This window comes from Ambystoma mexicanum, chromosome 3q, assembly GCF_040938575.1.
Source record: "Ambystoma mexicanum isolate Mex_15411 chromosome 3q, UKY_AmexF1_1, whole genome shotgun sequence".
NCBI lineage: Eukaryota > Metazoa > Chordata > Amphibia > Caudata > Ambystomatidae > Ambystoma > Ambystoma mexicanum.
In genome coordinates, this window is record NC_090926.1 from 1,099,409,366 (window position 1) to 1,099,432,386 (window position 23,021).

Genomic DNA, 23,021 nt, shown 5'->3' on the forward strand with positions numbered 1-23,021 from the left:
CTAACCATCTCACCACAGCGGCCTCCTTCTCAAACAAACCCACAGCCTGGGTCAACTCCTTCCTTTTGGACAGGTCTATTAGGGTTTTTCTCCCCCACCGCCTCAGCTGATCCCGCCCCCATCTCATGTACATCCCCACAAGGCTCATGTGTCTCCCCTACCCTCTATAATATATTGACCAAGCTCCTATTTGACCTTCTAGATGACATTGGTGTATCGTATACTAACTACGCAGACGATACGCAAACACTCATCATGCTATCAGGCGACTATCAAACAGGTTCCACACTCTTTAACAAAACCTACAGCAAAATCCAGGCCTGGATGGCCAAGCACGGTTTATGTCTCAATGACAATAAAACCAAGCTACTACTCATTGGATCAAAGTTGAGACTCAATAAGCTTGATCCCAAATATTCTGCCTTCATCATCGATGGGAACCTCATCAAAGTCAACAAGGAAGCCAAAACCTTAGGCTTCTATCTAGACTCTGCACTAACCCTTCAAAGACAAGTAAACGCTACCTCTTCCACAAAGGCCTAGACCACTAAACTGATAAATGCATGCAGATCTTGTCCACCAACAGCTGCATCACCCTTGCAAGAGCATTGATACTGTCCGATTTGGACTATTGCAACACTCTTTACCTTGGCACCAGCCAAAGGAACCTGCACAAGCTACAGGTATTGCAAAATAATGCACTCAGAACTGCCCTAAACATCCCGCGCTCCAATCATATTTCACAAATCCGACACAACACTAACTGGCTCACTATCCAAGATAGGATCACCTTCAGAACGCTCATGATTACTCACAAGTGCCCAAATAACTCAGCCCCCAAGTATCTGTCTGACAAATTTGCCAGGAATTAATCCACTATACCCACCAGAGCGAACTAAGCCCACTGTCACAACATCCCTAAATTCAAACTCCTCAAAGCAGGAGGTGCCAGCTATCCAGTACTCGCGGCTAAGGCCTGGAACAAGCTACCACCTGCTCTAAGGACAGACCCTATCTTCCTCTCATTCCGGAACAAAGTAAAAACTTGGCTGTTCTCACAAACCAACTAATTATCACTATGCACGATAGTGACTCCAGGACCCTTCTACCGATTGACCATGCCCAGAGCTTAAGCGTGTCCTGCATACTGGCCACCTGAGGTATTGCCATGACTTTTCTAAGCTATGTATATCATGAACAAATGTACATATTGTATTTCTCGTTATTTTTGTATACTTCTGTACATTACCACCTCTATTACTGTAAATATTATTGTATTTTACATTATTGTTGTAACCTTGATGTACCCTAAGAAAGCGCCCAGATACCCTCGGGTTCGGTGCGCTATACAAGCAAATATAACAAACCAACATGTATGATTGGTTTTCTTAAGAAATTCAAAAACTGCATTTGCACCCGGGAAAGGGCACTCGCCAATCAGGTGGCAGGAACAGCAGGCCAGAAAACACATTCTCTGCCCGTGGTTTACAGCCACCTGAGGCCCTTCCCCAGTTGGCGCCATTTTCTTTTCCTTTTTGAATGTGAGGAGGCAACAGGGAGCCTCTCCCTTTTGGCACCATCCCACACCCCCAGGTCCCCTGCAAATCAAACCAAAAATCTTCCCCACCTCTTCCCTCCCTTCCCACTTACCTGCAGTACTGGAGCTTTATGCTCCAGTCCGGTGCACCTCCCACCTTGGCCGCCATACACATGGAAAAGGGACTTAGCATGGTGGCCATCTTGATGTCATTTTTTTCTTCTTCTAGAGATTGGCGGTGTAAGCGGTGCCAATCTACAGAGGATGAAAAAAAAACATTTGCACCCTGGATAAACATCGGGGTGTGAATGGCCCACAACCCTCAATGAGTCCCTTGCTTCCCTCGGGCCTAACTTGGTTCATGCTGGCAGGCTGTTACCGGCCATGGCCGCGCCCCACTGCAGGGGTGAAAGCCATATTATAGCACCACAAGCTTGCTTCATTGTGTCAAATTGTTTAACTGACCAAAACCTTCAAATTCTACTAAAAAAAATGTTCACATGTCCAGAAGGATAATTATTCAAACAGAAAAGCTGTGAGAAGTTCCCCATGACCCAATTTCTGAATATGTTGGTTTATTACTAATAATTGGCAAATTACAGGCATGCCTCCTATTAATGAGGTGTGACTCGTATGTAAAGTAACTGGTATTCTAGCAAGTAGGATGTGAGCGTAACTGAGCAGTAGAGCTGGCACCCCTCTTATTGATGGGAAATCTAAACCAGTTTGCACCAACTCTTCAAACAATGATTTAGGGCCTCATTACGAGTATGGAGGCAGCCGCCGCCATACCGGGTTCCAGTACCAGGTTCCTCCAATGAGGACTTACCGGGCTATTCCAACCATGGATGATCCGGTAAGTCCTCATTGCAAAAACCCATCCCATTCCCATTTGAGCCCCCATAGGGCTCTATGGGAATGGGGATGGAGCTAATAACGGGCCCGTTAATAATGTGCCCGTTATTAGCTCCTTGGTCCCCTCGCGGAACCCGGAAAGGACATCTGGTTTTACCAGATGTCTGTTCCGGGTCCCGCTAGGGTACCTCGTAATCGGGCATCCCATAATGAGGCTCTTGGTGTAGATATTAAAAAGGAGAGGTGCCAGAACACACCCTGTCGGTAGGGGTGGGGAGAATTACTGCCAGCACAATAAAACGAAATTGGAGAAATTTGCCACCAATTCAGGCAGACCGTTTTTTCTCCTGTTCCAGAACATTTTTGAGGTTTTCCTTTTTTTCTCAGAAATTTCATTTTTACCTGAAATTTCTATTTTGTTGTGATTCGAAACTAAAAAAAAATTGAATTTTAGGACACAAATGAAATACATTTTTTAAAAACGAAACTTGAAACAAAATTTTGACCGGGAAATTGCCAGAAGCAGCCAATTTTGCAATGCAGGTGAAATCAGTGGATCAAGCACATTTTTCCCGGAATTGGCCAGTTTTCCTGCACAGCGAAATTCAGCCATTCCACCCAGCACTACTTGTTGGATGCCTCTGTTTACCAAAACATTTTATGTTCATTCCTTTCTTAACCCGAAACAAAGAGTTCACTCAAAATTACTATGCAATTATTTGATGAATTTCAAAAAAATCGGTGGGAACCTGTAGAATCTTCCTAAATCTCATCCTGTTAATCATGTCAAACACTAATATTTGGTCAAGAATGTGAACAACCGAAAAGACCAGCATAGTAAATTCAGGCAACAAGAAGGTAACGATTAGCACCTTTTTCTTGCATGGTGACAATTTCTCTGAATCTGCCCTATCAGGGAGCAAAATATTATTGGAGATTACGGGATCAGAGCCTACGATGTAACATCTTCGCAAAAAGATTAAGCGAGTAAGGGCCAAATTCACAGAAGTGTTTTGAAATGGCAAAACCCCAATAGAAAACGTTTCATGAATTAGGCCCCAAGTGTCTCCAGCCAACCAGATGGATTAATACCCAAGCACACTGTAGCATTAAATAGATGTGTTAATAAAAAGGTACCTATAGATCGGGTTCCGGCTCAAATAACTCCATTGGAACAGCATCTGGAACCGGGATTTTATTTCATGCTCAATTCTTTTAACTCTTCCAATGAAATGAAAGTGGTCTATTCGTAATTGCCTAGAAGCCATTACTTGTCCATCTTTAGTAAGAGAAAGGGAATGACAGAAGCCACAGAAATATGGCACCCATCCGGAGGGAGCTGTATGTATCCAATGGATCTCACTAACTTTGTACTATGGCCATGGGCAACTGTCTTCCACGACCCCCTATGGTCAAGCTGAATCATGTATCAAACATATTAGGCTTACCCTGCCGTAGATGATAAAGTTTGGGCGACTTTGGGCGTGCTTGCCATATGATCACAGCACTTGGTCTTGTGAGGCTTTAGCTTGCATATGATGACTAACCTTGTATTTAGGTGAAGAACAGGGATGTCAATGTCAATCAGAAATGAACACATGTACTGATGGTGAAGGCATTCCTGCAAGGGGTTCATGTACAACAGCACAAAGATGAGACCAAGTGTCGAGCTAGATTATGAGGGTGTAACAATGAAGGACATATACCAGGGACTGAACAAACAGAAACACATACATAGAAGACACCAGAAGACTTAAGGTAACCTTAACCTAAAAGGACAAGTGCTTCAAACTAAAGAAGAGTACAACATAAGTATACAAAAGAGCATTATTAAGTGTAACTGGAGGGAGTGGTGGGGTTAGCTAGGGAGGATGGGTGGAAAGGGCAGGTGCAGCACCCTGTTTTTGTATTTTAGCTATATTTATAAAGCGCTTTACGCCAAAGCGCTGTACATAATTAATACGGTACAAGTGTCAACATAGAAAAAAACTGCAAGGACTAGGATGATAAGAAGTGTTCTTTGAGGTGAGTTTGAAACACAGACTAGGATGTGAGAGAGTGTAGAGTAAGTGGGAGCATATTCCATTGCATGGGGTAGGCAGAGTAAAAGAAAGCAAATGGGACTGGCCACGGGGGGCGAGAGACAGTAAGAAGAACTAGAGATTGAGATCTAAGTGATCGAGTAGAATAGAAATAAACAAGTGATGAAAGCTAGGGCGTGGCAAGATTACGAAGAGAAGTAAAGACAAGGCACAGGAAGTTAAACTTAAGTCGAGAATGTAAAGGGACCCATTGTAGAGAAGAAAGTGCAGGGCTAATAGAGTCACGAGCAGATAGAGATAATAGGAGATGAATCAAAGAATTATAGATAGATTTGAGTGGTGTGATGAATCCTGTGGAGTCATCACTAATAACCAGCCTAAGATCTCCTGCAATGTGGCCAGGGAACGGCTGTCGCTACCCGATCCTGACACTGGGGCGCTATTATCAGGGAGGATCACATGGGAGGAGATGGCTGGCTACGGGACATGTGGTGACTCCATCTGGAGAGAGGTGCTACTATTCCATTCATTCAGAAGAGGACCCTATAGTGTCTACATTCTTGATGGCATGTTGTCATTTTACCCATCCTCCTAATGGTAAAATCCTAAAGCCCCTTCTGGCCAAACCCCATAGGCAGGATACCATTTATGCTTCATATAAACATGGTCACTTAACATCTCCTGCTAATGTTAGTTTTAATGTGAACAAAAACCCAGGACAAAAAAGCTTTAAAAAAGAGTAACAATTCATTGGACTTCAATTCCCATAAATCCTTTCATACTGGGACGAAGAGGAGAAAAGAGTTCACGTGGAGCAGAAGAACCAGCAATGTGCAGACTTGTTGTTTTAACTCTAATCAGCTGTGCAGGAGATTTAAAACTGTTGTGTCTTTCCATGGCAGTAGTGAAGCCGGAGAAGAGGGATGCAGAGCGAGCACAGCAGGAAGAAGGCCCAAAAGCACACCTACTCGAGTGTACTCTGTGGAGAAAAGCAGGTGCTTTTCTCCGAGGTGGAGCGAGATGAGGAGAAGCCAAGCGGGTGCTGCAGAAGGATTGTTTGCCAGCCGGCAGCAGAGGAGAGGCCGGCGAGGTCGCGGTCACGGAGGAACACTGCAATTTCACTGGCAGACGAAAGAGAAGCTGTCAACAGAGCCGTAGGAGGATCTGAAAGGCAGGGAATGCTTTCTAAAGGCATGGACAATGCTGCAGCTCGATCCCACAATTCGGACACACCAACCTACACTGGTGAGTCTGCCCCAAAGCATTTGGAGACCTGGGCATACTGACAGGTGTTTAAGTTGGGAACTTGCTCTAAGCATCAAGTTAATGAAAGAGAAGATGGAATTTACACGAGTCCTCTTATGTGATATGTCGATATGGGGAACCCGGAGTAAATGCTGTGACAAACCAATGAACTGTAATGGAACAAAGGCAAGAATTGTACAAGTCTCTGTATATGACAAGTCAATGGGCCTCATTACGACTTCGGCGGTAGCCATGCCGCTATTGGCGGCATGGATGCCGCCGAAATCGGGTCTGGGTCCGGGTTCCCGGAATGGGGAATTACCGGGACATTCCGAGTTCGGAGGGCCCGGTAATTCCTCCCTCCAGGAACCCGGGCCTGTACCTTCCCCATTCCCATCTGAGCCCTCATAGGGCTCAATGGGAATGGGAGAGGGTGCAAACAACGGGCAGATTACGAGCGGCCCGTTGTTTTCTCCCTCTTCCCCTCGCGGGACCCAGTAAGGATGCCTGGTTTGACCAGGCGTTACTTACCGGGTCCCGCGAGAGGAGCTTGTAATGAGGCAGAATGGGTTTAACGGGTCCACCTCCTTTAGTGGAGCCCATTAACCCGTTCCGCCTCAGTCGTAATGAGGACCAATATAGGGAAGTTTGGAACAAGCATTGCCACAAGCCAATGAATGCTAACAAAGAAGATATTAAAAATTGAACCATCCTCCATAAAAATGGGATGCCAATGTGGGAGAAGTTGGAAAAGGTGATATCTGAAGTTAATAGAGTATAACCAGTGAAGATCACAACAAGTTATACTTAAGGAAAGAGAGCAAAAACTGAAAGATTTCTGGACGAACTGGTGGGAAGAGTGCACCAGGCAGCGAGCCTTTGAGAAGAGAAAATATCAGGCAGGAGAGTACATCAGGGAATTTATTTTCAAAGCTCAGAGGACCTTTGGGGGAACAATATCTAGCATGAAAGTACACCACAGGGTCTTCAAGGCCCAGAGGGGGATTCCTGGCAGGGGAGTATTCTAGGAAATCCATGTGCAGTTTATAAACAGAGGACATATTTTGAGGAGGGTTCCTGGCAGAAGAGTATACCAGGAGACCATCTTGGTGAATTTTTTGAAAGAAAAAGACATTTTCTTTTGGTAGAATAATATATGAGAAGACCATCTTTAATACACTGTTCAGTAGAAGAGACATTTGCATAATTCTGCTAAAAACTACCACTACTTGAAACAGATATTTGTTGTCAGTCTTAAGGAGGGCATTTCTACTATTCTTGGGGATTTGTTGTTTGAGAAAAACAATCTTCGCATCATCCCTAAAAATGTGTTAAACTATCAGTTCTTAAGGCCAAGAGACACTTTGCCTTCCTTAAAACCACCATTGCTTGCATAAGACATTGGCCCTCATTCCGAGTTAGGACTACACCATGGAGTAAATAGCTCCATGGTTGGCAACCATGGAGCTATTTACTCCATGGAATACCGGCATGGTGAATGGAGTAATTTCCGGTCCATTCCAAGGTTGGATGGACCGGTAATTCCCCATTCACCATAGCCCTTCCCCATCCCCATTTCTGCCCCCATAGGGCTCAATGGGAATGGGGAAGGAGGTAATTACGGCACCGTAAATTACGGTGCCGTAATTTACTCCAAGGTCACTTTGCGGGTCCCGTAATTTACTCCTGCTAAAAGCAGGAGGTAAAGAGGGACCCGCAAAGGGAACTCGGAATACGGAGGTAAGGGATTACTGCCATCGGTGCTCTTACAGGCGCCGGTAATCCCTTACCTCTAACCTCAGAATGACCCCCATTTTCTGCATTATCTTAAGGCCAAGAGACACTTTGCCACCCTTACAACCCCGATTGTTTGGAAAATGTTCTTTATCATCTTAAGGAAGTGTTGCGTGGAAGAGACATTTCTACTTCACTTAAAGAAGTGTTGCCTGAATTGAAAATGTTCAACATTCTACTTGGATTGAGCTTAGGGGAAGGGAAACATCCTTTGGATACAAGGATTATTTTTGATGAATTTCTATTTATATGCTTTTTGCTCACTGGTTATTGAATTTAAGACAGAGACATTTTTCTTACACATTTTGTTGTTCAGATAGATTTTGTACACAAGGATAGTTTGCCTACTTTTGACGATGAGGCAAACACAGATCCTTAGTTTTAGTTTCATAGGTAAGGAAACTCTCTGTAGGATAGGGATAGGAAGACCCTCATCCATAGCGTAGTTGATTTAATAAAATGCTTAATATTGAGAACATTACCACCTTGTGTCCGCCTCACATTTCTGACCCCTCACAGTGGATACAAGTCAGAAGCAGGAAGACCGCAGAGTAAAGAAGAGTTGTGAGAAAATAAGAAAAGAAATTGGAAGTATAGTGGCATAGAAAGAAAAGCTCTGGCCTTACGTATATAAAAAAGATGGACACTGCAAGAACAAACAGGAAAGGATATATTGGTTGGTAAATGAGAGAGCAGAATCCAAATAAACCGCAAGATTATGAGAAACCGAAGAAAGTGGGAGAAGGGAGCGCGGAAACGAAATAGAAGGGAGGAGGCAGGGAAGGGGGGAATAGAAAGAGCAGGAAAAAAGATAACTTCAGTTTTCAAAGAATTATGCATAAGGTAATGATCAGACATCCAAGACTGAATGGCAAATGTAAAAGGCAAGATAGTAGTATGGACGTCAGCTGAAAAGGAAGAGAAAGATAGAAAGTTGAGTGTTGTCCGCATTTAGATGGTGGGAGAGACCAAAAGAGGAGATAATAGCAGGTAGAGTACGAGTGTAGAGAGGAAAGAGGATGGACTCAAGGACAGAGCCTCGAGGAACACCATGTGAAAGAGGGACAGAAGGAGAAAAATTGGCAGCCATAGGGACAGATTAAGTGCATTTGGTTAGGTATGATTTAAACCATGTTAGAACAGAACCAGTAAAACCCAAGAAAGAAAGGGAAGAAAGAAGAAGAGAGTGATCAATAGAGTCAAACCCTGCAGATAAGTCAAGAATAATTAAGAGAGAGGAATGTTTCAAATATTATGCAGAAAGGAGAGAGTCACAGATGGCGACTAAAGCAGTCTCGGTGGAATGGTGTGGACGAAAGCAAGAGTTAAAGTAAGGAAGAAGAGAGTTGGAAGAAATAAAAGATGAGACTTGAGAGTTCACTTAATGCTCTAGGAGCTTGGAAAGATATGGAAGAATGGAAATGGGGCAGAAATGGAAAGACGCTAGGGATTCAGGGTGGGTTTTTAAGAAAAGGAAGAATAGTGGGTGTTTGAATAGCAAAGGGAAAACAGAAGTAGAGAGAGATATATGAAATAGAGCAAGAAGTAGGGAATCAGAGAAGAGTACATTTTAAGAATGAGAGTAAATGGCACAGGATCAAGAGGGGCAGAGATAGGGGGAGATTTAGCCCATAACGCCACTGAGAGGGGAATAAAAGACCCAGAGATGCCAAAGGTGTTGGTAGAGTGAAATTAGGGGTAGAAGAGCGTGAAGAAGAAATAATATGAAGAAGAAGAGCAATCTTGGAAGAAAAATATAAGGTGTAAGGAAGGCATGGTTATCAGAAGCACGACAGAAACAAGGAGTATAATCCAAGGGTGTTTATTAAACAGTATAATGGTGAGAAAAACGCCCAATCTAAACCTTAATCTAAAATGGGAGCATGCTACAACCATCAAAGTAAAGAAAACGCTGTCCTAGTCGTGTTGTGCCAAAACAAAATGATCAATACTAATAAACCTATTGCCTAATCCTTATTCTATAGAACAAATGACTGTGGGATAATGATATATATAACAGAAGAGGGTAAGGCAAACAGAAATGTCCAAAAGGGATTTGATAGTTCAGGACTGTGTACTCCCTTCCCCGTGTTACATCACGGGACAAGGCAGAACAGTGGCATGACTGTGAGCACCCCTGGAGTCTATAGGCATTAGGAAGCAGTTTCTTCTGAAAAGGCAGGATCCCTTGATCAATGCCCTCATTACAATTTTGCCGGTCTGTAAACAACAGTGCCGGTAAGCTTACCTGCACCGTTGTTTCTGGTAGGCAAACTACGAGTCTGCTGGTGGGTGCCATTCCGCCCGCCAGGTCTGACCCTAGCGGGCGGGACGGCACCCGCCAGCAGACTTTCATGGAAGCACCGGCACCTTTATTAACAGTGCCGGTGCTTCCATGATTCCCATTCCCGTGGAGTCCTCTTGGACTCCACGGGAATGGGGATTAACAGAATTGCTGGTGCCTTATTTACCAGACCTATATTACCTGTAATGCCCCGGTTAATCTGGCACCGGTAAATCACTATGGTTCTGGCATAATGAGCCATCACACAACCTTCAAACCACAGTTCAGTTAATCTTTTTCAGTTCTACTAGCGTGTAACACTCAGGAACTATTAATGTCTTTTTAAACAAATATTTGGTGTTGCATCCCTCCGTCGGGTTCACATTTGCCCTTCAGCTTTATCAAAATGTGGGATTCACTTCCCTTAGCGTTCTCTTGGTATCCCTCCATCGGGTCCACATTTGCCTTTCAACACAGTTCACTTAGCTTTACTTTATATTTGTTCACTTCTTTTTCCACTTTCGATTGTACGAGGTCTTTGCTTGCACCTTCGGATGACCACTTTGACTTTCTGTTACTTTGGGTTGGCTTCTCCTAAGACCTTCTAGTATTTGCAATCTTTCCAATTATCCTACTCTCAATTTAACAGTTTCATTCTGGGTGCGGAGCCTTTCGAGAAGGTTATATTCTATTACCAGTCCACTCCTTTATACTTAATATATTGCAGCCTTAAACATATTTGCAATGTTGCAGGCTTCCCTCGCGGTTTTCAATGACACGCGCAGCTTCTGTATTCATTGTTCTGGTTACAATATATTTTCGCTTGCAGTTTCACAAAACCCTGCAAGCCTCAAACGCCTGGTATCTTTAATTTGATAACTCTGGCCGGTCGCACAGTTCACTCACCGGTAGCGCTCAATACCATTCATCCAGCATTTCCTTGAAGCCAAGGCTATCGGCACAGCATGGCTCGCGTTCTTCCATCTCAGTCGTTTCCCCTGAAGGAGGCTTGAAGCCAAGGCTATCGGCACAGCACGGCTCACCTCCTCCCAACTCTGTCGTTCACCTGATGGAGGGCCCGCCTTCACCTTGTGCATTAGCGGGGAGGTTTCCTTTGAAAAGTCTGTGCGACCTTCGCTCTGCAGCTGGCCAGACCACGGTGCTTCTCTGACCTCTTGGCTCCTTCTGCTCTGCTTTCATGGTCGCTCGATTTCACGGGATCTGTTCTCCTGCCACTTTGCTGGTTCTGGTTGCCTTGATTGCCTACTCTCCCTTGCTCCCCTTGCCTCTCTTGCTTCCCAGGTGCTCTCATGCTTCGCCTTTTATCCCAGTGGGGAAAGGGAACAAGATTCAGGTGCAAGTCATCAAGATTAAGTTCCTGACTCTGCCTGAGCATGATATTGGGACATGGAAAAAGGACTGGTTGTGTGTGAGTCTGTCTTTATCCGAAGCGCTCTGTCCGTGCAGAAGAGTGTGTGTAGGAAAGGGGGGGGTTAAGATTCCTAGATAGTATATGGAATGAGGGTGTTCTACATGGAAATGGGTGTAGGGATACTGTGTCTCTCCTCCGGGTGCCCCACTCACACTCCCCAGGGACCCCTCATCCAGGTGATCCTCCTGCATTGGTCCACCCCCGGGGTCTGGATCCAATAGCGATGGCCATGCCATGGCAACCTGGATGACAGATCCTAAGGGACTAGTCAGTGAGACACCCTTTAGTTTCTCACAAAGGCCAGGTCATTAGCTGAGAGGGATGAAGACAAAGCAGGGTCTAGAGAAGGGGGAGAAAGAATATGAGATAACGTTTAGAAGAGACAACAAGGATGCGAAGAGCAGGAGTGAAAGAGATCAGATTAGTATTCTTTTCCTGCGGAGAGAAGAGCAGAATCAAAAAGGTGGCATGAAGAGAAGAGAGGGAGGCAGAATCAGAGTCAGTAGAAGACTTACACTAGCGAAGCTCTGAAGGACAAAGACTACAGCGTAGGGAGCAGAGCTGGGAGGTGAAACAGGGCTGAGGGGACTTCTGGGTAGGAAAGAATGGATTAGCAGGAGATAGTGCGTTGAGGTGCACAGTGAGAGAGGAGAAGAGGCAGCAGAGTCAGAAGGAAGAGAATCTAAATCTGATAAAGGAGGAAGAGAAGTAGTACATGTAGAAATAAACAGAAGCTTCAAATGCCCATAGGTCCCGTGAAAGACAGACTTAGCAGGTGGTGAGGGCGTAGGGATAAAAGAAAAAGAGAGGAGATGGTGATTAGATGAACAAATTGGCAAAGCAGTAACAGAAGTAAAAGAAAAAGGAGACTAGAAAATCCGATCAAGATAAGAACTAGAAATATGAGTAGAGAGAAAAGAGAGTAGGTGATAGGAGTAAAAAATACGGATAATTGGAATAGAGGAACGACTCAAAGTAAAGTGAAGATTAAAGTCCCCAAGTAGTGTAAGAGGAGCCTCAAGGGGAAGAAGTACAGAAAGAAATGAGTCCAAGCCCTCAAAGAAGGAGGCAATAGGGTCAGGAGGGCAATAGAGCAGGAGAAAGGCCAAAGAAAGGGGCCTTCGTAGCATGAGAACTGATACTCAAAAGAAGAAAATGTAGGCACGTTCGGTGGAGAAGAATGATAGAGAATACCTACACCTCCCCCAAGGCCCAGGGGGCGACGGGTGTGTACGAAAGTTGTGGAACTGGAAGTAAAAGCAGCTGGGGCAACAGTATTCGAAGATGGAATCCAGGTCTCAGTGAAGCAGGAAAAGTGTAAATTAAGGAAAAAGGAAGTATCACAAGCAGAGTAGGTGAAAGAGAACACACATTCCATAAAGCAAGATTTATAGGAGGAGAAAGAGGAAAGAGGAAGATAAGTAGGGTGGGAGGGATTAGAAAAGTTCAAGAGCTGCTCTCACTCATGGTATCATTAAAGTCGGGCCCTTTTTGGCACAGGAACCCATGGCTGCATTTCATCTCAAAGTGTGTATCACTGCTGACTGTTCAGAGTTTGCATTGTCCTGCTGCCTTTTTAACATTAGCTGACTCTAATAAGTACAAGAGGATGTTCCGTACATTAATTGTGAACAATCGTGAAACATCTGGCCTTCTAGTGATCTCAAATAGGAAACATGTATTAATCACACAGTCAGAGGCAATACAACCTTACTTGCTGTAGAGTAATAGAAATGAAGACTGTTGGGCACTGACCAAAGCCCGCTTTCATCTCCAGTGGCTTAGAGATATAACTAAGAACTGGTCAGGCTTCGAGCAGTAAACGGCCAGCCCTTTTTCGGGTGCAGAAAACGAAGACTTGTTGCACTTTATGGTATTCTGCCCATTTTATTGTGATATTAGAAAAAAAAGACTATTCTTCCGTTGCTGAGGGAAGCCAATTTTAATCATTGCTTACCTACCTTGATTTGTTTATTATCAGCTGGATCAATTGTCGTGGCATGGGGTGCTTGGAATTTTTAAAAAAAGCGTGGATCAGACGGAAATATCTACTGAAGGTAACTTAGATGTTTTTACTTACTCTTGTCACTCAACTGGAATATTTTTAATCTACATATTTGAATGTGTAAATTGTAATGGATTGTACATGTGTTGTCATTTTCTTTATTTTTTTGTTTTGGTTTATGGACTTTTTATCCGAATAAACTTCAAATGATGATGATGAAAAGTTCTGAGAGCGTAGATGCATAGGTGGAGAACGAGAAGAGTAATGTGGGGGTATTGGAGATGCTATAGAGGACAGAAAACATGTAAGAAAGGAGGAAGTAGTTCAATAACCAGGGAGACGGAGACAGAGGGGAATAGCAAGCGCCAAGATGTCACCGAGGTGAAATACACTGAAATTAAGTGGTATGGGCGCCAATGTCAATCGGAGTGCAGATTTTACATGCAATGAGATGGAACAATCACAAGAAGAGCGCGATTAAGAGCACGTAAGTGACGTTTAAATTGAGCTTTGAAAAAATAATTATTTTGTCAAGCTTTGAAGAGATCCAGAGTTGGACTGGCTTTGATTGTGATGGGCAACGGGTTCCATTGAAGCTGGGTGAGTAGGGAGTAAGAGTGGAAGCGAAAGGAGGCACGGAGAGGGTATGAGACAATGAAGTTGAGTTCAGAGGTGGATCTGAGGGAACGGGATGGTTAGTAAACAGAGATACAATGAGACAGGTACTGAGAAGAAAGTCATTTACCAATTTCACCGAAAAAATGTAGGTATCTGTGGGTAGAGGGAAACTGGTTGAGAGATGTTGGGGAAGCGGCAGTAACAAAGGGGAAGGAGCTGCATGAGAAGGACCCCCCAAATTAAAAGAAAACAAAATAAATAGATGAAAATGTTTGTAAGAATTACTTCGTGGTAAATTACCACAAATTACTGTCGGCTAAGTGACATGGAACCATTTGTAGCTTTATAGACTAGAAGGAACATAGAAGGGCAGTAGTGGTGCATGGAGAACCTACCAGCATGCTGTCGGCAGGTAGAAGGGGGCGAAGGATCAGGGTAGGTGTGGATAGCAAAGTTAAGGACTTTGTCTAAAGGTTGGCCAGAGTAAAGAGAAAGACATTGGAGTAGGTGTTAGGAAAGATTTCTATAAAGGCAATTTTCCCTCCATATTATGGACCCCCCAAACTTTTTGCTTTTGTTTGACTATCCTGACCAGACTTTTTCCAGCGGAGCTCAGCCTTCAGCTGCGCTCCCCCTGGATTTTGTTCATTTGTTATAGGGAAACTGACAGGGCCTGCAAGCTTTCAGTACTGGGAAACTAGGTGTCCCTTAGTTTTTTACTTTGTTGCCATTTCATAGTAATTATTTACCATTACTGTACCGTGCACTGGGGTACTTTTGTTTTATGGCCTTAGACACCCTCTAAGGAATTGTTGGTGAATGTACAAGTGTGCCTAGGATGAACTAGTGGCAGCAGTTTACTTTTCTGGTATTTTAACTACTTTTTTTTTTAACCAGACCACATTTAGCATGGATGGCTCATGACTATGGCCAGTGCCGAAAATGGCCATTCCATATAGTCTTTTGTTCTGTCCTTTGGCCATCTTGTCCCTTTGCCTTCCCCCAGGTCGAGCTGACCAGGGTATTCCTTATTGGGGTATGCAGCCTCCTGCGAAAACTGCATCTTTCGCAGGCTCCTGCATGCCACGCGTGCTAGCGCCCAGGAAGAGGGTTGGGACTGTCTGGTCCCAATACAAACTACTGGTGCCAGGATGAATGGTGTGCATGAATGCATGGAGACCAACGTGGACCATGATTGGACCACGACTGGCATGCATGAAAGGGAGCAGATCTTCTGTTGGTTGTCTTTGTTCGATCACTCATTGAACTTTGGATAAGAGAAGGGGCTCTGCATCCATTCCAGGTCGATCTACAGTGGTTCATCTTGAACTACTGAAGGAGCCAAGTATCCTGTGAGCTCAAGCAGACATGTAAACCCACTGGAAAAAAGCTGGAAGGTTTGGCACCCTGAGTCAGAGGTTGTGCCGTCGGACCCCTGTTTTATTCTCGACCTTAGAAGGCCTGTGAGGGTGCTTCGACCCTTTTGCTTAGTAGGAACATCTATTCTCGGTGTCTCCTGATTGCCCGCCAAAAGAGCCTTCTCGGAAGTGTTCCTGGGCCATCCAGTGAACTGACCAGGTCTGTCCTGGGATATTGCATAGAAGTGCCGCCGTTTTGCGTCGAGGCTTGAAACTTTGGAAATCCCTAGCTTGTGGTTCTCGTCACTCTCCTTCCAGATTTCAAAGGCCTAGCTCCTTTGGGTCACGAACAAAGAGAGTGCATCACGCCACAAGCCTTTGCAGTCCCTGCGTCACTGCATTGTGGTGACGGTCACTGTGGGTGGCTTTCCCACCCTCTTTTCTGTGCCCCAAGTCCTGCTGCACCAGAATTTTATTTTTCCTCCCTTCATGGGCGGAGTTGTGGCTACTCTCTGTCCGCAGCACCTGCGAGCTGGAATGAAGAGCAAAGGCAGGATTTGTAATCTAAGACGACCTTAACTAAACTGCCATAGTTTGGTCTGGATTGAAGCAACGGGAGGAGAGTACTTGCATAATTTACCAGTGGCCCCTGGCTCATCCATTTCCTTTTACGCACAAGGTTTTCTTGGGATGGTCGAGTAGAGCGCTCGCTTTGACATCTGTGCAGAGCCTGTTAACGCAGGTTCGAATCCGGGCGGGGCCAAACTCACCCTTTCATCCTTCCGAGGTCGATAAATGAGCACCACACACTGTGGGTAATAATAAGCAGCGCTCAGATACCTGAGGGTTCGTAGCGCTATATAAATGCCAAATTATTATTATTATTATTATTATTATAGGCTGGGATAGCCTGCGCTCCCTGGCCTGCTCCGAAAGTCGGAAACTGCTCAGTCCGCGAGGGCAGACCATTCCCTGACAATTATAACATCTTCTAAACCCTTAAGGACCCTTACCTAACTGTCTCAGCATCTTGAAAAGGTACTGTCTTTACACACAACCGCACATTTTTACGCACTGCAGTACTTTGAGTATATGGCTCTCCACTTTGTACGGCTGGACTGAATAAGTTAGGGTGTCCATCCTGAAGACCGCTAATGCTTAAATTGAGTAAACCCCCCTTCTGTTACAGGTTGTGGGTGTTTTCCTCCCTTTATCGCATTAGGCTACAGTGATTGTATTAATGTTAAATAGTGATATGTTCATGTGGTAACTTGCATTTTTTTTAACATTTAATTTAAAGTGCATTTGGTTACATTGCAACCTTTTCACACTATTACAAAAACAAAACAGGATAAATAAAATCAGATCTATTAAAACCATTAAAAGCAAAAGAGTTATGTGTTATGACAGGACATCTCAACCATTACAAAATAGAATAAAATTACAGTTTTCACATCTTACATTCCCAAAGGGACCCTGTATTAGATCACTCTCGCTGAGAACTATTTCCCATTAATGAAGAGCGGCTGCCGACAATACCTGATATTTGGTCCCAAACAAACAACTCCAAAATTGATTGGTAGTGGGACTCACAAATTCGGCATATGCGCGTTCATAGAGTTTCCAGAACCTTGCATTGGGTTAGAATATGTTGGGCAGATTCCATCTTTTTCCCAAACAGTCTGCATAGTCTGTCTTCACATGGAATACCACCCAAGGCCCCTGTGTTCTCAAAAACTGGGATAGTCTGAAGCCTTAGCAAAAGGATAAACCTAACCAGGACCGGATGTCGTCCCTTTGTTAGATACGATTTGGGTACGCCGAAAACAAACGCTGGTTGAGTGCAAACCCCACATTTCTGAAGTGAACCAAGGTGACTTAGGGCCTGGTCTGCATCATACGACCTGCCTTTCACAGGTAGCCTGGCCATGTTATATCCCAGCCAGGAATCCAGCAATGGGGAAACCCCAATGCTAAACAAATAGCACCTCACCATTGAATCCAGGTTAATAAACCATTCACTCTTCAGAAATCTTAAAGCATTTTGGGGCGTAAGTGCTAATAGGGAATCGTTACCTCCTAGATTAAATGTTATCCTAGCCCAGAAATTACAGGTGGCAAGTGGCCATAACATGTAAAGAGAGGGAAGGCCCAGTACCAATATGATGGCTGCATTGGCGTACAAAGGAAGATAGCAGGAAACGGATAATCTTTCCCTCCAATTTACCCAGGGATGCCACTGTTGCATTATTAATTTGGTTATTTGTGCTTTTTTATTTGTCCTAAAATAAATGTATATTTATTTTTGATATACACCTGTCTAAGAGTATTCTGTGATATCTTTAATTTGTGTTCACATTGTGGGCTTCTGATCACTCTCACCCCTCCTGAGACTTAGGGCCTCATCACGAGTCTGGTGGTAACCCTTAAATGAGGCGGTAGTGATATTACCACCGCATTTAAGGGTCCGCCATATCATGTGCTTGGTGGATTCGCCGATTTTCGGCGCTATTACTGCCGGCGGGAAATCCGCCGGCAGTAATAGCGCCGGGGCTACCGCCCAACTCGTGATGAGGCCCTTAGTCTTGACCACCTGCCAAGCTACCATGATTGGTCTGGCTAGTCCAGAAAGTTCCCCACCTTCACTAAACTAGAGTGGCGTCCAAAACGTCTGTCCATCAGGCCAGATTTTAGAAATCCATCCTAAAAGTAGGCTTGAGCAATATTCAAGTTTGCTGAGCACGAGGGTAGAGTTTGTGTAGAGTGGTTAAGAAAATGACATATTTTCCAAACGTTAAGGAGGGTAATATGAGAAGCAGAGGCAGTGGACCTGATGAATTACTGTAGTCAGAGGTCGCAATCACATAGGATAGAAAGTTGTTAGCCTTGAACGAGTGAGCAAGAAGGTGAGGTGGGAAGGAGATAGGAAAGTGAGTGGGGGTTGGGCTGGCATTGGAAGCCAGGAGGAAAATAACTCTGTTTTTGAAAAGTTCAGCATGAGGCAGCGGAGACAGTGAGAGTTGAAGTGAAAGAGCTGATAATCTGTTCCGGGATGGCTTGGGTGACGAAGGAGGAGGAGAAAAAGATGTTAGTGACATCAGCAAAAAGGTGATAGTGAAAGCCAAAGGATGAGATAAGTGTTCCTGGGAAGAGGTATAGAAGGTGAAGAGCAGAAATCCAAGGACTGACTCTTGAGGGACGCTGACAGGGAGAGGGGTTTGGTCAGAGGTTTGAGAGTTCCAGGAGATTTCAATGGATAGATCTTCCAAGTTGCTGGCCATCCAGGCAAGCGCACAGAGAAGGTTCTGAAGAGTGAGGAGTAGAGAGAGGTGGATGACATTGTTGAAAGGGGCAGTGAGGTCCAAATGGATGAGTAATGAGGAGAGTTTGGAGTGGTGAGAGAGAAAGTTGAAGCCATGCCTGAGTTTACTACAGAAGCTGGATTAAAGTGGATCTCCATGGCCACTATCCTCAAGGTACTTGGTGAGTCGGTTGAAGACCACCTGCTCAAGGATCTTAGAATGATGGGGGAAGGAGGGAGACTGGATGATAGTTTGCTGGTATGTTTGGGTCTGCAGAGGGTTTCTTAAAACAGGGCTAACACAGTTGCAGATATGGAGTCCAGCAAGGATAGTGGGGTTAAGGAGCACAGAGAGATAAGAGCAGGCTATAGACACCAAGGGCCTGATTCAGAGAAGGTTTTCCTATGGGATTGCGCCATTGTAAAACACTTCCATGAATCAGGCCCTATGTCTTACGTTTGGAGAGAAAAGGGGCCGATAGGAGCATTAAATGGTTGCAAATTCAATAGGAGAGAAGTATTCGAGAGTAGAGGAGGTGGGGAGAGGTGGTGAACAGAAGGAAGGCTAGGGCAGAGAAAGCAGAGTGCTGTAGGAGTGTCACAACCTTTAGTAGAAAAGCAGTGAGCAAAGTCATTGGCAGAAATGAAGGCGGCAATGGATATTGAATTGGAAGTTCTGAGCAATGCTTGGGGGATATATGAACGTTTGTGGGGTGAGTGTGTAGCTTTGTCAAGTGGAAGGAGTTGGCAGCAAGGGTATTTGTGTAAGCTATGAGTATGGTACAGGTTGCAATTTGTACCAGCACAGAGGGTCACTGCACATTTTTGTTTTGAGGGTCTGAATTTTCAAGGTGATCCAGAGCAGATGATGGGGACAGCAAGGTGTGAATGTTTGAGAAAGACAGTGTTGGTCAAATGTGGTCATACATGCATAGTGGAAGTCAGAAAAAGCATGGCCAATGCAAGAGGCGTGAATAGGGGAGAGAGACAGGAGAGAGGTCCTTACATCAACAAGGTAAGGGGCAATAGAGTGCTACCTGCATTTTCTCACAGTCATTGAAGAAAGGAGGATAGAGGCTGGAGAGGCTGAGATGCTAAAGTAAACAATAGTGTGATCAGAGGGAGAGGTGTCAATGGAAAGTTCAGAGGAAAGACTGAACTAGAGAGAAAGACAAGGTCGAGAGAGTTTCCACCACAGCAGGTAGGCTGGGGTTGGAGGGAGTGGGTGGATAGGAGAGAGTTAAGTTCAAGGCAGGTGGTTGCAGAGGGCTTCAGAAGGTTAAAGTCACCCAGCATGACAAAAGGGTTATCAGTAGGAAGTGACACATGGACAAGATACAGGTCAGGGTCTAAAGAGTTGAGAGGGGGGATTGATAGAGAACGCGAACAGTGAGAGTAGTAGAATAGTGGCATATTCAAACGAGGAATAGGGGATGTCAGATGGACTTAGGTGGGTAGTTTTGAGGCCTGCATTGATAAGGAAACCCCATAAAAGTCACCATTCCCAACACGTTGGGGAGAGTGTGAGAAGGAAGCAGAATCAGTATGGAGAGCTGCTAGTGCAGCAGAGATATGAGGAGGGATCCAGGTTTTTGTGACAGCAAGAAGTGAAAGTTGATGTTGAAAAGAGTTGAAGTGGTCACTGACGTAGGAAGACTTGTTGCAGAGGGATTGTGCGATCCAGAGGCTAGTCAAAGATTAATAGGAGATGGGGAGAGGAACAGGTGTGGTGCGGTAAGCAATGGGGCAGACAAAGTTGGAGATTTGGGGCATCTTGTTTGAGGGGTGCGGGTGTAGGGAGTAAGCATGAAGATAGGGAGAATGGAGAGTGAGGCAGCATTTAGACAGAGTTGAGCCTGAAGGCTGTGAGAGAAAGGAAGAAGAAGAGTGCATACAATAGGGAATGAGGCGAAAACAAGATGCATATTGGAAGGTAGAAGTAGGCAAGTAAAGAAAATGAAGAAAGGGTTAAACCCACTAGGGGGAAAGCCAGGTAGTTTGCAGAAAAGGAAGGGGGAGGTGGTTGGCTGAGAATAAGTAGATGTAAGATTTGAGTTGGACTTGAGGCAACTAAAAGACTATTCACATCATGTGAGGTTTAACATGGCATAACATGGCATTACCTGGGTATATGAGGCTGCGCTTAGCATATTATAGCAATGTCTGGAATGTGATGAAATCATGCCTAATCTGATATGTGGGGCTTTAAGAGATATAAAATGGCATTAACCGGCATTATGAGGCTGTATTAGCATAAGTGAGCAGTGCTCCTGGTGGTCTATGATTGCTCTGCCCCCGCATTCCCCCCAATCTCACCCCAAATCACAACTGCACACATTACATTTAGAGTGACTAGGTTAACATACAGTTGAAAACTCGAATAGTTTTGTACCTGCTTTTTTAATTTTTGTACTTTTGTGATGTTACTTCCTTTCTTGTCATCAGGGACAAGGTTCAGATGATATCACAGCCATTATGGTCAGTTGTCACGTCTGCTCTGTTATCAGGTATGTGATGTCACTTCAGCTACCCCTGGTATTTTGGTGAATTGACATGCACGGTGAAGACAAGGCACAGTACAATAAAGAGATTTGCCCAGGATCAAATAATTGAGGTGGCAATGAGGAAGCAGAGATTTTAGCCTTGGTTTCTTGGTTTATCATTTTGCAAGTAGGCAGTCAATGCTTATTGTCTTTTAAAGTGCTTGATCAGCACTTTGAGGGCTACACGGTATGTGGAGTGGTGGGATGTGTCTAAACTATTGCTTTCAATTTAGTAATGAGACTTGAATAAAACCCTAACACTGTGAGCTTCTAGAACAGGGTTGTCCAACTACAGGCCACATTAATACAACCACATTAATAAGGGATATTTTGAAAACCCATCAGGATTAATTTTTCCACATGAATATTAATGAGGGATATTCTGAAAACCCATCAGGATTCATTTTTCCACATGAATATTATGAGGGATATTCGGAAATCCCATCAGGATTCCAGTCCTCGAGGCCCAGAGTTGAACAACCGTGTTCTAGAATGTCATCACAGTTTTATCAGACAGCATTACAAAAGTACACTGAAATACAGGAACGCAACCAGAGAGTTTTTTTTAAACAAATGTGCCATATTGTGAACCCACTGTCTTTTGCTGACTTCGGAATACCATAATGGGCAACTTGGACCACAGCTTTAGGGCTCGGGTACTGAAAGATGCAACTCCAAATTTTTACTTTTTGAACAAATGAAACAACTGAAAAGGCATTCACATATACAGAGAGAACTGTGTCTCCAAGGCATGCATTAACACATCAGCTGGAAGATCCACATCTTTGCAGCTTTACACTCAGAGTGCTGGTTACCCTGAGGAAGGCTTAGCCATGAATGACTGGCAATTGCAGCCGAAACTTAATTTGGTGGAACAAATACATTTGACTATTAATGAGATTGTTGAAATCTTATTGAAACAGTGGACAAATGTAACACTAGTTACATATCATTGCGGAACTGTTAACTAATACAAGTCTCTTGCCTGTGATGTGAACCTGGACTTATCAGAAGAGTGAACACTACAAACATTGTTGCAAATTGTTCTGGTTTTTCTGATTTGTTTTAAAGGTGCTGTTTTTCACTGTGGGAGTGGCGACAGTTTCACACTCCAGTGTTGAGTGCATGTGGGATCCATATACAAAAATATGTACTATTTTCTTCTATTTTATTTATGTCTCAAGACTTTTCAATAAATTGCAAATACATAGGATGTTATTAAATGAACTAGTAAATACTCAGATATATATTAGGAAAGTAACTTTTGAAATATGATGTATACACTTGAAACTGCTCTTTTGAGATGGGCTGGACTATAAGGAACTCTGCAGATTTCCCAGTAGGCCCGAGTAGTGCTTTCCTAATGTACTCATAGGAAAATGTTCGGCCTTGCTGAAAATGTATACTATGGGGCCACTTTGAAAAATATTTCCAGGGCCTCTTTTGGTTCCCAGTCCACTCCTGTCTGTGAGGGTAAGTGGCTTGCTGCAAGGGTGAAATGAGTTCAGGGCACACAGATCCCTCCAAATGAGGGTGAGTTGAAAGTTATGATGCAAGTAATGCAGATTGCTGAGAGGGGGGAACATTATTTCAAGGTAGGTGAACACATATATAGTGACTGAAAGAACGAACCGATGAGCGGGAACTAAAAGCAGCTCCTGGGTATAGGGTATCGTTCGGCAGGCAGTAGCTACCTCTGGGGAGCGAGGAGATACTTTTGATCTGCACCGTTGCACTCCGCTGTGCAAAGTGAGTAAATGCTGCCTGCCATGTGAGCATGACAGGCCGCATTTACTTTTAACTGTACACGCTGCCTGCCACGTGAGCATGGCAGTCAGCGTGTGCAATGGGGTCCTATGGGGTTTGCATGCTTTATGCTATGCCACACGGCTAGCTTACAAGTGATGCAAACGAATCACTTGCTGATGATTACACATGACCCATTGCGCTTTCCTTGCTTACTAAGATGGATCGTGATGCTCATTTGTGCACATTGCCATACAAAGA

General features: G+C 44.3%; 1 protein-coding gene across 4 annotated transcripts in view; it reads right to left on the bottom strand.

Annotated features, from left to right (window-relative positions):
- CYP4F22 (cytochrome P450 family 4 subfamily F member 22) overlaps positions 1-23,021 on the bottom strand; it is a 517,355-nt gene that overhangs the window by 493,165 nt on the left and 1,169 nt on the right. The window lies entirely within an intron of this gene.